The sequence below is a fragment of the Cavia porcellus genome, unplaced genomic scaffold (assembly GCF_034190915.1).
Source record: "Cavia porcellus strain 051 isolate PalLab524CR breed Dunkin Hartley unplaced genomic scaffold, mCavPor4.1 scaffold_23, whole genome shotgun sequence".
Taxonomy (NCBI): domain Eukaryota; kingdom Metazoa; phylum Chordata; class Mammalia; order Rodentia; family Caviidae; genus Cavia; species Cavia porcellus.
The window spans coordinates 35,919,305-35,931,633 of NW_026947506.1; the positions used below are offsets into that span (position 1 = coordinate 35,919,305).

General features: G+C 38.3%; 1 protein-coding gene and 1 pseudogene across 3 annotated transcripts in view; both read left to right on the plus strand.

Moving 5' to 3' along the window:
• Cyth3 (cytohesin 3) overlaps nt 1-12,329 on the plus strand; it is a 155,753-nt gene that overhangs the window by 49,261 nt on the left and 94,163 nt on the right. The window lies entirely within an intron of this gene.
• LOC134472490 (large ribosomal subunit protein uL23-like) overlaps nt 1-12,329 on the plus strand; it is an 80,140-nt pseudogene continuing 67,811 nt past the window's right edge.

A 12,329-nucleotide genomic window follows, 5' to 3' on the forward strand; every position in this document is an offset into this window, starting at 1 on the left:
TGGGAAGCGTGGCCGGTCCACCGGCGGCCTGAGCGGAGGGTCGCTTGAGGAGACGGGGTCCTGGGCGATGTCGCTGCTGACTGGTGGCCGCGCGAGGCCCGAGGCGCGCGGGTCGGAGGCGAGGCGGGGACGCCCGGCCGGGGTGAGGGAATCGCCGCGCGGCGCGAGCGAGACTAGGGCCGCCGCGGGCCGGGGTCGCCGAGGAGGCTCGGAGAAAAGAGGTGGCCCTTGTGAAGCGGGGGACCTTAGGGGGCGACCTTCCCCACATTGTGTCACCGAGGGCGTCAACGCCCTCCTGAGCACAGGCATTTGAGCGACCCCTTTTCAGCTTCTGTTCTTAGCTGGCGGGATCGGGCGCGCCCGTGGGAAATGGGGAGGGGAAAGTTTTGAATTGGGGCTCCTCCGGCGTCGTCCGGGTGGGGAAAAGAGAGGCTATATTGATGGGAAATCATGATTCTGTTCCTGGCGTTAGGTCAGAAGTAGTCTCTGGGAATTCTTTAAACGAGGGAGGGGAGCAGTTAAAGGAGTGCGTATGTGGGCATTTTATGGAATAGCAAAGGTTACAGAGTAAGCAATCACCCCCTCGAAGAAAAGAAAAGAAAAAAACATCGGAGTCACTGTTGCCGAGGGTGGGAGTCAAGGAGCCACAACCAACAGCTGAGGTGCGAGCTGAGATCAGGTGCGGATTCTGAAGTGGGTCATGCCGGTACCGGCGTGGCTCAGGATGTGCCTGACGATCCACTGGCTTTTGCTGGAAGTCTGTTGTAAATTATTTAGTGGAATACAGATTACTGTTGTATCACGGCGTGAAATAGGTTTTCAACAGGATAACATTCCTCTCTGTGTGGAATGAGCCATCGATTTCAGAAGTAAAGGGTTAACCGCCCTTCTCCTTTGCAGAAACGCTCTGGGTTAAGGCTTCCTATACTGTCTCTAATGATCTCCTTTTTGCTGACAGACGGAATCGTCAGAATCTCGTGTAATAAGGGAGTGTTTAGAAAAATCTTAATTACAGGCTGCTGCAGCAGCTGCCTGTAAGAATCAGCAGTATTGAAGGCTTTAGGATGAAGTGGTTAATCAAGGTGCCTTCTAGAACTTAAGTGCTCCTCCAAGGGAAACGTTTTTGCTTAGAGAAGTGATGCTGTGGGGCTGGTGGGAAGTTGGCAGGAGTCATGGCATTTAGCGAGTTCAGTTTTCATAGTTAAAATCAGGGTAGTTCTGTGGCACCCAGTGGGCGTGTTGTTTATGAAAAAGTGCTGTGACAAGAAGGAGCCCAGTTGCAAACCCTCCTACAAGCCAGGCTGTCGGTCTGGAGACACCGGATCCTAACTAATGGATTTCCTCTGGATGCCCTGCATTTTGCCTATTGCAATCTAGTGTAGCAGTTTTCCCCTTGTTAGAAAATAAAGGCAAACAACTGTAGTATTTAAACATTTAACATTAGAGTGAAGGAAGCTCTCTAGCTTGGAGATTTTGTTTGGGAGTGTGTTTTCTGACTCTGACTAAAGTGTGGAGGACTTGAAGGTAAAAGGAAGCTGGTGTACTCCAGCAGTTTATAGATCTAGAGGGTCCTAACAAAGGGTAAAATTATGTATCAAAAGTCTTAGAACTCTTGCCTGACAAGCACAAGTTCCTGAGTTCGATTTCCATAACAACAACAACAACGAAGCCTTAAAATTATTTTTTGGCTGTTAATATCTCTCCTGGGAATATTGTATATTCCAGGGAAACATTGAAATTCAAAAAAATATGTGATGCGTGGTGATGTCCATTACACTGTCATAAAAAATTGGAAACAGCAGTAGTGCCCAGTGGTCGGGGAATGGTGAAGTAAATATGTTGAGTTTATTAACTGAAACATTTTCCAGCCATTAAAAAAAAGCAGTTTTAGTGGAGTGTGGTGGTGCATGCCTGTAATCCTAATGTTCAGCTAGCTGAAGCAGGAGGATCACTGTAAGTTCGAGGCCAGCCTGAACTGCATAGTGAGACCTCGTCTAAAAAAAAAAAAGGTTTTATATGTTCCAGTCTGAATAGTGTAAAAACATGACATTATGGATGTTTTATTTTCTTAGTTTCTGAAATAAATATCTATTACTCTGAGATTTGAAAAATCATCTTATAAAAGACATGCAGATGTTTTAGGTATAATATTTAGTTAACCTCTCTGGAACATTCGACAGTGAACAGATATTTATCCATTGCCTACTGAATTGCCTGGCAGCATGCTAGGTGCTGGCAAACATTTTGATTTATCAAAATATTTCTTCTTTGCATTGTGGAAGATACTTAAAAATATGTTTGGCAGTCTTGGAATAAGTAATCTTGAATCAAATAAATCTTTCACAGTTTTGAATTATGAGTCATGGTGATTATTGGATAAACTTGATGTGCTTATGTTTATCTGTTATTGTTAAAGGTTTGAAATTAACATACTTTTTTTTTTGGATGGGGTCTTGCTTGGAGCCCAAACTCACTAAAATCCTCTTGCCTCAGCCTCCAGAGTGCTGGGATTACAGGCATATGGGCCACCATACCTGGCTCAACATACCTCTTTAAGATAATACCATTTAGATTTTTAAAGAATGCTGTGTTTTAAAATTCATGTTTTCAAAAAATAAAGTTCAGTCCTTTGAGAGAGAACAAGTTCGGTTACCAACCAATTGAAGCATAATGTTTTTTAGTAAATTTTCAGACTACAGAAGTTCCTTCTGTGCTTGAGGGAGTAGTTTCATTTTGTTTAGAAGGTGAGGTAAATACTGTTATCTAGTAAGACAATAGCTATGGCAGAAAGTGAAGGTCATTTAACTAAAGGATCTTTTTTTATAGTGGTCAGGTAAAATACTTTAAAAACTGATTTCTTGCTGTTTTTATAATTTAATTTTTTGTGCAGAGTATTGTTCTTTTGATGTGAGATAAGAGAATGGTGTGTGAATGGCTGGAAGGCAGTTACAAAGAGGAGCAAGTGGGGGTACAAGATTACAAGAACACATTGTTTCTTGCAATGTGTGCAGAGTATAGTTAAGGTATTTTTAAGTTGGTGCTTTGTTGCCTTTCAATTTTTCTAGAACAGTTCTTGGAATATGTCTCTACTTAGAAGGTGACTGGCTAGTTTGGCTCATGGCCACCATCTGTCTGATATTCTGAATGGCCCATTTATAGCAGATGAGGTGAATTAACTTTAATTGGCTCCCCTCTCATGTCCTCTTCACTCCATCAGTGAAGATGAGGGTTAAGTCTGTAAAGAAGTGAAATGACACTCAACCTCATTCAGTAAAATGAATATAAATTAAGACTAGATTGAGATACCACCTTTCACCTCTCAGACAAGTGATAACCCCAAATTTGAAAACAGAATGTTGGCAAAGCTGCCTCAGCATTTGCTGGTAGAAGTGTAAATTAGTCACAGCTCTCAAGAAGGCTTAATATAACCTGTGTCCTTTTAGCTCAGATCCAATTCTTGCCCTTCCCTTGTAGAAGAATTCACCCCTGCAGGCCTCACTTCCCAGGTTCTTGATCAGCTTAGCTGCCTTTGGCTGTCTTTGGCTCTTGGGAACCATTGGTCAGAGAGTAGATGGCTAGAGGAAGGGAAAAAGCATAGTTTCTCCTTCATTTTGTCACAACCACCAGTGTCTCTGTAGGTGTGTTTTGGGCTCCAGCTTTTCCTTCTTGATTTCAGCCTTTTCAACCCTCTGAGATGGGAGTTACTTTTTGATTGTGGTAATCCATGGGTTCTTACTATTTCCTGTTTGACCTTGTGGTTTTTGTATCACATTTATAAGCAGTTCCTTATCTTAAATTCCCTCTATTTCAGACCCTTAAAGTGATGGCTTTTTCTTTGAGTGGATTCTGATATATATAGGAATATTGGACAGTAGCTTTTTTTTTTTTTGTCTTTTTCCTTTTTATCGGTACCAGGGATTGAACTCACGACTGCCTGCTTGCAAGGCAGGCGCTTATGCTGCTGAGCTAAATCCCCAGCCCCTGGACAGTAGCTTTTAAAATTCAAGTATATAAGTCTTTGGACTCAGCAATAGCAGTTTTAGAAATTTAATCTGCAGATACATTTGTACACATGTGAGATACACAGGCACAGCATTATTCACTGCTTTAGTGTGTATCAGCAGGAGACCTGTGAAATAAATCATCTACTTAGATGCTGAATGAAAGTTGCGAAGTTGTAGAAAGGAAAGGAGGAAATTCTTTGTGAATTGATACCGAAAGAGCTCCAAAATAGCTTGTGAAGTTACAAAAGCACAGTGTTCATTGTATACTACCATTTTTGTTTTTTAGAAAAAAGGAAATGCTTATATTAAATAGCAAATAACAATGCTTACCTGTTTGGGAAGGTTAACAGAGTATATGAGCAGGGAGGAAACTTCAGTATGTGCCTTTTATTTTTTCAGTATATGCTTTTTAATTTTTTTTAGAAATTAATTTTTTTAATTAAATGTTTAAATTTATCCAAATTTTTCTAAACTTAGAAAAAAGGTTTTATGGAAAAATGGTAGAAAACTCTTGAGGGAATTTGTCTTTTTTTTTTTTTTTTTGTCTTTTTCATTTTTATCGGTACCAGGGATCAAACTCACGACCGCCTGCTTGCAAGGCAGGTGCTTATGCCGCTGAGCTAAATCCCCAGCCTCGAGGGAATTTGTCTTTGTTAAAAAATTGATATGTATTAAAGCAATAAAATGCTATCTATATTTCTAGTCAATTCATAGGAAACTAATAACCAATGTAATGTGTAATTGTATATTTGATACTGGGACGCAAACCTAGGACTTTGCACTTACCAGGCATGAGCTTTGCTGCTGAGCTATATCCCCTGAGATGCATATATGTGTGTGTGTGTGTGTGTGTGTGTGTGTGTGTATGCACACACATGTGTATGCATGCATGTAGTACTAGGACTTGAACAAGCACTCTGCTGCTGGCTACGTCTCCAGCCCTAAAATTTTATTTTTAATTGACAGTAGTACAGATTGCACATGTTTATGGGGGTACAGTATGATGTTTTGTTGTAAGCTTACACTGAACTTTTGAATTTTTAAAACTGACAGGATAGCTTGCTGGGATTACAGGTGTATGCCACCGTGCCAGCCAGGATAGCTACCTTTAGATATGCTTTTAGAGAATACTGTTTATAATCACTTATTCAGATATTATGGTCACCACCAAATGTCAAAACCTGTGCTTTGCACAAGGGCCAAAGTGGTGAATAAGTCAGGTAAATATCTTTTGTTCATGGAGATTATGTTTAAGATGGTGAAGCCAAAAAGGTAAAGAGGTTTATAAACTATGAATTATACTAAATATGTTGAAGGCAGTCAAGAGATTGGAGAAATAGGATAGGTGGCCAGACCTCAGTGCATGGCTTTGAACAGAAGGTGAAGTGGGAGAGATAGTTCAGGCCATTTAGTAAGTAATGACAGAGTGTGGTGGCGCATACCTGTATTGCCAGCACTTGGGAAGCTGAGGCAGGAAGAGCACTGCTAGTTTAAGGCCAGCTTGGGCTACATAGTGAGTTCAAGGTCAGTCTGAACTGCATAGTGAGACCTTTTCTCAAACAAACAAAAGTAGGTAAGGAATGCAGATTTTATTCTAAATTCAGAATGTCACTGAAGGATTTTGAACAAGGGAATGGCATTAGATTTTTTATTTCAATAATTTTAGTTGATATTTATGTAGTGCTCTGTGTCAGATTCTGTCATGTGTGCTTTACATGTTCTATTATGTTTGCTCTTTGCAGTATTATCACTTTTACAGATAGGAAAATGGAGACATAAGGAAGCTAAGTAATTTGTTAGATTTCACAGCTAGTAAATAAATGGTGGAGCTATGATTTGAACCTAGTTTCCTGGATTGAGAGTCCATATTCTTACTCATTGCCTACCCTGACTTTTTAAAAAAGGAAATTCTGGGCTGTTGAGTGGAGATGGATTGGAAGAAAAAGGAGGGAAGACGTGGGGATACCAAGGAGGAAGTTATTGCAGTGGTTTAGGTGAGTTTCAGAGTGGTGGATTAGGGTGGTAGTTGTATACATGGAGGGAGCGATATATAATTCAAGTCTTTATAAAAACATACTGAAAAATGCAAAAAATAATGAAATAAGCGCTCATGTTCTTATTCAGAATTAGATCAATAACTATTAATGTTATATGACATTGTTTTAAGTTTTCTTTACTCCATTCTTTTCATCCTCCTTCCTTTTTTCTGTTTTTGTGGTATAGGGCCTTTATGCTGCGTTACATCCCCAGGATTTATTTTCTGAGACAGGGTCTTGCTAAATTGCTATGTGAATTTATGCTCCTCTTATCTTAGCTTCCCAGAATGCTGGGATTACAGGTGTGTGCCACTGTCCTCATCATTTTTTTTCTTTAAATAGAGCACTATAGATCCATTTTCTTTTCTTAGTATGTGGCTGTGTCATTCTTCTATTTGTCAGGGTAAAACCTTTGGGGCTTTCCCTTCTAATAATTCACCTGTGTTTACTCAGAATAGGTTGTGTTTCTCTGATTCTGCCCTCTCCTCCTCTCACTCAGATGCCTGTTCTCAGACCTTGTGCCACTCTGTTGCTTGAGCTGGAAGCTGTTTTGGTAAAAGGGCCAGACATAAAGACTTTGTACGCTGTCTACAGTTTATTGTCTCAGTCACAAATTCTTTTTTTTTTTTTTTTTTAAGTGTATATTTTTTTCTGGTCCTGGTTATTGAACCCAGGTTGTACTGAGCTACAATCTCCAGTGCTTTTCACATTTTTTTGAGATTTTGACTCTAGGTCACTGAGTTGCCCACCATGCTAGAACATGCAGTCTTTCTACCTCAGTCTTTCAGAGTGCTGGGACTTTATATAGGTGTGCACGACCAAGTCTGGCTAATAGTTCTTTAAAAATACCTGAAAAAAGAACAAAAAAATCATACCTTGGGGGCTGTCCTTGGTTCTTGCTCTAGTTGTTTGTCTCAGCGTTTCCTATCTCTGTTTTCCCATTCTATTCAAGACAGGCTTACTGGTCTCCTTGCCACTGCCTGAACTTGCCAGGTGCACCCTTGCCTGGGTGCTTTTGTATTTGCTGCCCCTATGGTGACATGTGGTGTTTCTCTCTTCATTCAGGTTTCTGCCAAAATGTCTCCTTACCATAGGAGTTTTCCTCAGTGAGCCTGTTTAAAATAGCATCCCATTGTCACTTTTTCCCATTCTGCAGCTCTTTTTCTTCTTAGCTTTTTTTTTTTTTTTTTTGGTGCGGGGGATTGAACTCAACCTCGCTTTTGCTAAATCTCTTGGCCCCTCTTAGCATTTGTTATCCTTTATGTATCATATATTTATCGTGTCTTTTCTCTTTTTGAATGTAAATCCTATGAAATTAGGAGTAATATTTGCAGGACTATTTCAAGACTTGAAACATTACTTTGTACATAGTAGGCCTTTCATAAATATTTTTAACAATTACTGAATAAAGTTTAAGTTACATTTGTATAGCAATCCCTGGTTCTATTCATCCTCTTCCCTTTGTATTTTCTAGAGGCAGCCATTATGGGTTTGCTGTGGCACCCTCTGGTGTATATTTTATACTTTAGCACATGTGTGTATCTGTAAATAAGTGATTTTCTTTTTGCCTTAAAATTATGACTGATACCATACTCTGTGTAATGTTATATAGCTTGCTTGTGAGATTATCATGTAATAATGTTAGACTTTAACTTCTCTCGTATTTTATTTATATTCTATGTTGAATTGCATTTTTTTTGTTTTTGTTTTTTTAGACGGGGTCTTGCTGTGTAGTTCAGGCTTTTCTTGAATTCATTATGTATCCCAGGATGGCCTTAAACTCATAGTAAATCTCTTGTATCAGTCTCCCAAGTGTCAGCATTATAGGTGTGCTCCACCACACCAGAGGAATTTCATATGTTGGTTTTATATTGTTGTTACAAACAGTACTGAGTGAGGTCTAGAGGCTTCTTGTTTCTTTTCATAAATGTGTGAGTTTGTTTAAAGTATTTTGATGAAATTGCAGTCATGAGTTACAGGCATGCTTTTAATTTTTCTGGATACTGTATTGACAGATTACTGTCACTAGGTGCTGGTGAGTAGTGTTCTTAATTTTTAGGGTTGTTAATATTTTAATCAACATTGGGTGTTTGTCAGATTAAATGTTTGCCTGTCTTATAAGAAATTATGTATTGCTCTAATTTGCACTAGTAATGAAATGTATTTTGAAGAATCAAATGGACACACAGATTGCTTAGAGAAGATTTAGAGGTAAATGTGCTGGAGTCAAAGATGACTGGGTTTTTAGTTTATGTGGCTAGATAGGTAGTGATGCTACTCAGGAGAAAAACATTTCAAGGGTTCATTTGTTTTTTCTAAAATGTCTTTGCTTCCACTTTTGAAGGATATTTTTCACTGGACATTCAATTGTAGATTATCAAGTTAATTTCATACAGTAGTGCTTTGAAGGAATCATCTCATTGCCCATTCTGGCTCCCTTTGTTTCTGTGGAAAAATCAGCTGTGTCATATTGTTGCTCTTTTGAAATTGGTGTTATCTTCTCCCCAACCCATTAGGTTGTTTTAAGAATTTTTTTCTTTGCCTTTGGTTTTTTGCTGTGTTACTGTGTCACATGACCAGATGTGGCTTTCCTTGAATCTACTTTGATTAGTTGTTTTTCTTGTTTTTGGTGGAGTTGTGATGAGGTTTGATCTTAGATTTGGATAATTCTTGGTCGTTACCTCCTACTTTAGCATTTCTTCATTCATACACTCTTTGTTAGGACTCTAATTACTTGTTGTTAGACATGTCCTCTATCATATTCTATATATATGTATTCTAGATTTTTTTCTTCATCCTTTGTCTTTCATACTTCATTGTATTTTCTTAGCTGTATCAGTCCTTTGTTCAGTTCTAATTGCTGTTGAAGCCATCTGTTGAATTCTTCATTTCAGTTAAAAATTTTTTTGTGTGTTTTTCTGTTTTGTGGTTTTTTTTTTTTTTTTGTCTTTTTGAGACAGGGTCTCTCCATGCAGTTTAGGCTGGCCTTGAGCTCGCTTTGTAGCCCAGGCTGGTCTCGAACTCACAACGATCCTCCTGCCTCAGAGTGGTTGGTTTTTCTGGTTTACCTTTCTCTGTGGTAGAGCTGCCATCAGTGGTCCCAAGGGAAAGCCAGATGTTTAGCAGTGGCTAAACATGGCAGTGTTTGCTTTAATTTTTGCCCCCTGTCCCCCTAAGAGTGGTGGAGAAGTCTACTGACCCTATTCTCAGTTGCTTGTTTCTGTTTAGTGTATTGGTCCCCCAGCTTCTGCTGTGAATTGGCAAATGACCCGAGGAGAACAACTCAAATGATTGGGCTATTTTCACTGCCTTCCCAATCCTGGGTCCTAGCCTCCTGATGCCTTCAGACAGTTGTTTCTTATACTTCATTGAGCTTTTCTAGGTGTTTTTGACAGCAGGGTTGTCTGTACTGAACTACTTAGCTTTTTTATTGAAAGTAGAATTAAAATGTGCCTTGTTCTTGAAATACCCAAATGAAGATCTGAAGTAGGCAGTAGGCTGAATTGGTCGCAGCTTAAATGGAAGTTTGTCCTGTGGCAAGAGTCAAGGGGAAGCTGGAGTGGTCAGAGCTCAGGAAGCTTATTGGCAGGTCTTTTAGGAAGCAGGTTTGTCAGTGTGTAATACAAGTTCTAAAGGGGAGTGAAATTTAAGTAGGTTTTATCAAAGTGCTCAAAATACTTAAGTACTTTAATACTTAATGCTTAAGGTGTATTAAATATTTTTGGAGTTAATATGTATTTACTATTTTTGAATTTGTGGGAAAATAGTAAATTATTGAATTTGAATAAGAGTAGAAAATGCATCTCTCTTATACCAATTTTGCACAATAACTGTAATCATTATGTACTATAAAACATGTGCTAATACAAATAATAAAAAGGAAACTGTACCTCTTTCCTGACTTTTGAAGTTAACTAAACTTGTATACTTTGTAGTTAATGTCAGCTCCCCAAATGACATGATAGTCATAGACTTGAGATTCTGAAGTGTTTTGTAATTTGGCAGGAGACAATTCAATAAGCATTTATTTCAGATAAATATCTTTCAGTCAGTATTATATAAATATTAGAAGAGACTCATGTGAGTCAATTTAGTTGGCTAAGATTTTGTAATTTTCTTTCACAGACCAAATTTACTTTTAGCCGACTGTTTTCAGTGAGTCTCTAGGAACATTTCAAACAGGAAAAAATAATGTTCCTCTCAAAATTTTCATCAAAACTTTTTTCTTTTTGAAAAACCTTTCTGTAATTAATAAATAAAACTATAATAGACTTTTACTGTAAAATTAAGCATTTTGATGATTGAAAAAAATTTCCTAATACCTGGTTATTCATGATTTTTTTCCCTCCAGTTTTTATCCAGATGTTTGACAGTGTGTAGACACAGCCTTACTGCAATTTTAAAATTCACTTTCATGGGAATGTATAATATTCCCGTTTATTTTGGACAGCAGCATTTCCTTTTTCTGTGGACAGATACATATTAAACACATGGTCTTTGAGTGGAGCTTGCGGTCCTCTGAGAATTCTCTGAAGGAGGAAATGGGTTGACCTATTCGGTTGCTATGAAGTAAAAACAATCTTGTTTTCATTTTTTTTGGTCAACATCTGGGTTACATTTGTTATTTCACATTCTGGAGGTTCTTTAAAACCACAGTTTGTAATATGAAGGTTCATTAAGGCAGTAACTGTTTTGGTGTTTCTAATAGTTGATTTAAGTACTAGGGTAGCTGCTAGAGTTTAAATTTTTTTTTCATTTCTATAAAATGAAATTGAAATAACATCCTTTGATTTGAAATCATAAAATGGGATCTGGGTCGTTTGTGGTGGGAGATGGATTGATTAACCTGTTTATTTCTCTGTTTCCCTTCCCTGGGTAGTTGTAGTTATCATTACAGCAGTATTTGACTTTGTGTATTGGACACTGTGTTGGTCCCTTTGTGAAGCCATCCTCATTTTCTTCCTTGTTCACCAAACTATGAGTTGTACAGTTATCTATCCTTTAGAGAAGAGGATCTTATTACAAATCTTAGAGAAGTTATTTACTTTTTAAATATACAAAGACACAGCTCCTTTTCTTATGAGACTCCACTCGGCCTGGTTGTATAAGCCAGCTTACATTTATGATGTCCCTAAAGTCTATCCAGTTCCGTGCCAACACTGAGGATGATCAGCTGGATTCTCGATTTTATCGCTGAATTTAGCCCATTCACGACTTCACCAAGTGTATGTGGTGCAGTAGATACCCTTCTTGTTCAAATGGTTGAGCAGAGGTGTACTGTAACCTGGAGCCAAGGGTGTGTGGCATAATGCTACCTGTAGCAGCAGGTAGGTTTCCTTTTCTGTCACTCATTGCCATAGAGTACAGAGAGAAAAATATTTTCTCTTCAATAAATGTTCTTTAAGCATATGTGTGTGTGTGTGTGTGTGTCTCACTAAGAGCTGCATATATATATGTATCACTAAGAGTTGCGCACTAGGTTATATTTTCTTTTTGAGACTAATGCTTTCTCCCACTATATGAAGTATATAAACGATATATATTCATATGCTTATAATACATTAATAGGTTCATTTGACAAACTTTTGGGTTTTTTTTTGACAAACCTGTGATTACAGTTATTTTAGCGCAAATATAAGAAAAATGCAAGAATCAAAGGTGGAAGACACTGACAGTTTAATATTCTGTTAGCAGATGGGACTTCTTTTTGGTTCTTAGCAAAGAGGAAATAAAATGATCAAGATTATCCTTTTCCAACTTTCACTAATTAGATTAAAAATTTTTTGAGTTGAGAAGGAATCAGACAAATGAAATTTTTTTTTTTTTTGGATACTGGTAATCAAACTCAGGACCTCACGCTTGCAGGCAGGTACTGTGCCACTGAGCCATATGCCTAGCCCTATGAATTCCTTTTTGTTTGTGTTACAGTATGGGAAAATGGGAAGATTTTTATTGTCTTTCAAATATTTGGCTGTTAACATGATGAGACTTTATTTCCCAAGTGTGGGAGGACAAGTGATTGCAGACTTTGATTCAGTATGTGACCGTGTTTTTAAGAGCATGAAATATTTTGAGAATAAAGTGATACCTGTCATTGGTTTATATAAAGAGAATCTTCATGTTGAACAAGTATTCTTTGAAAAGATTCCATTTTGGGGGGAGTTAAATATTTATGGATTCCCAAAGTAACATGTTTCTAAAATTTAGCTTTTTCACTTAAAATAGTGGCTCCCTGGGGTGTGGCCTCCACTCTAGCCTGCTGACTCATGGCAGGAGGTGGGGTGGTGGT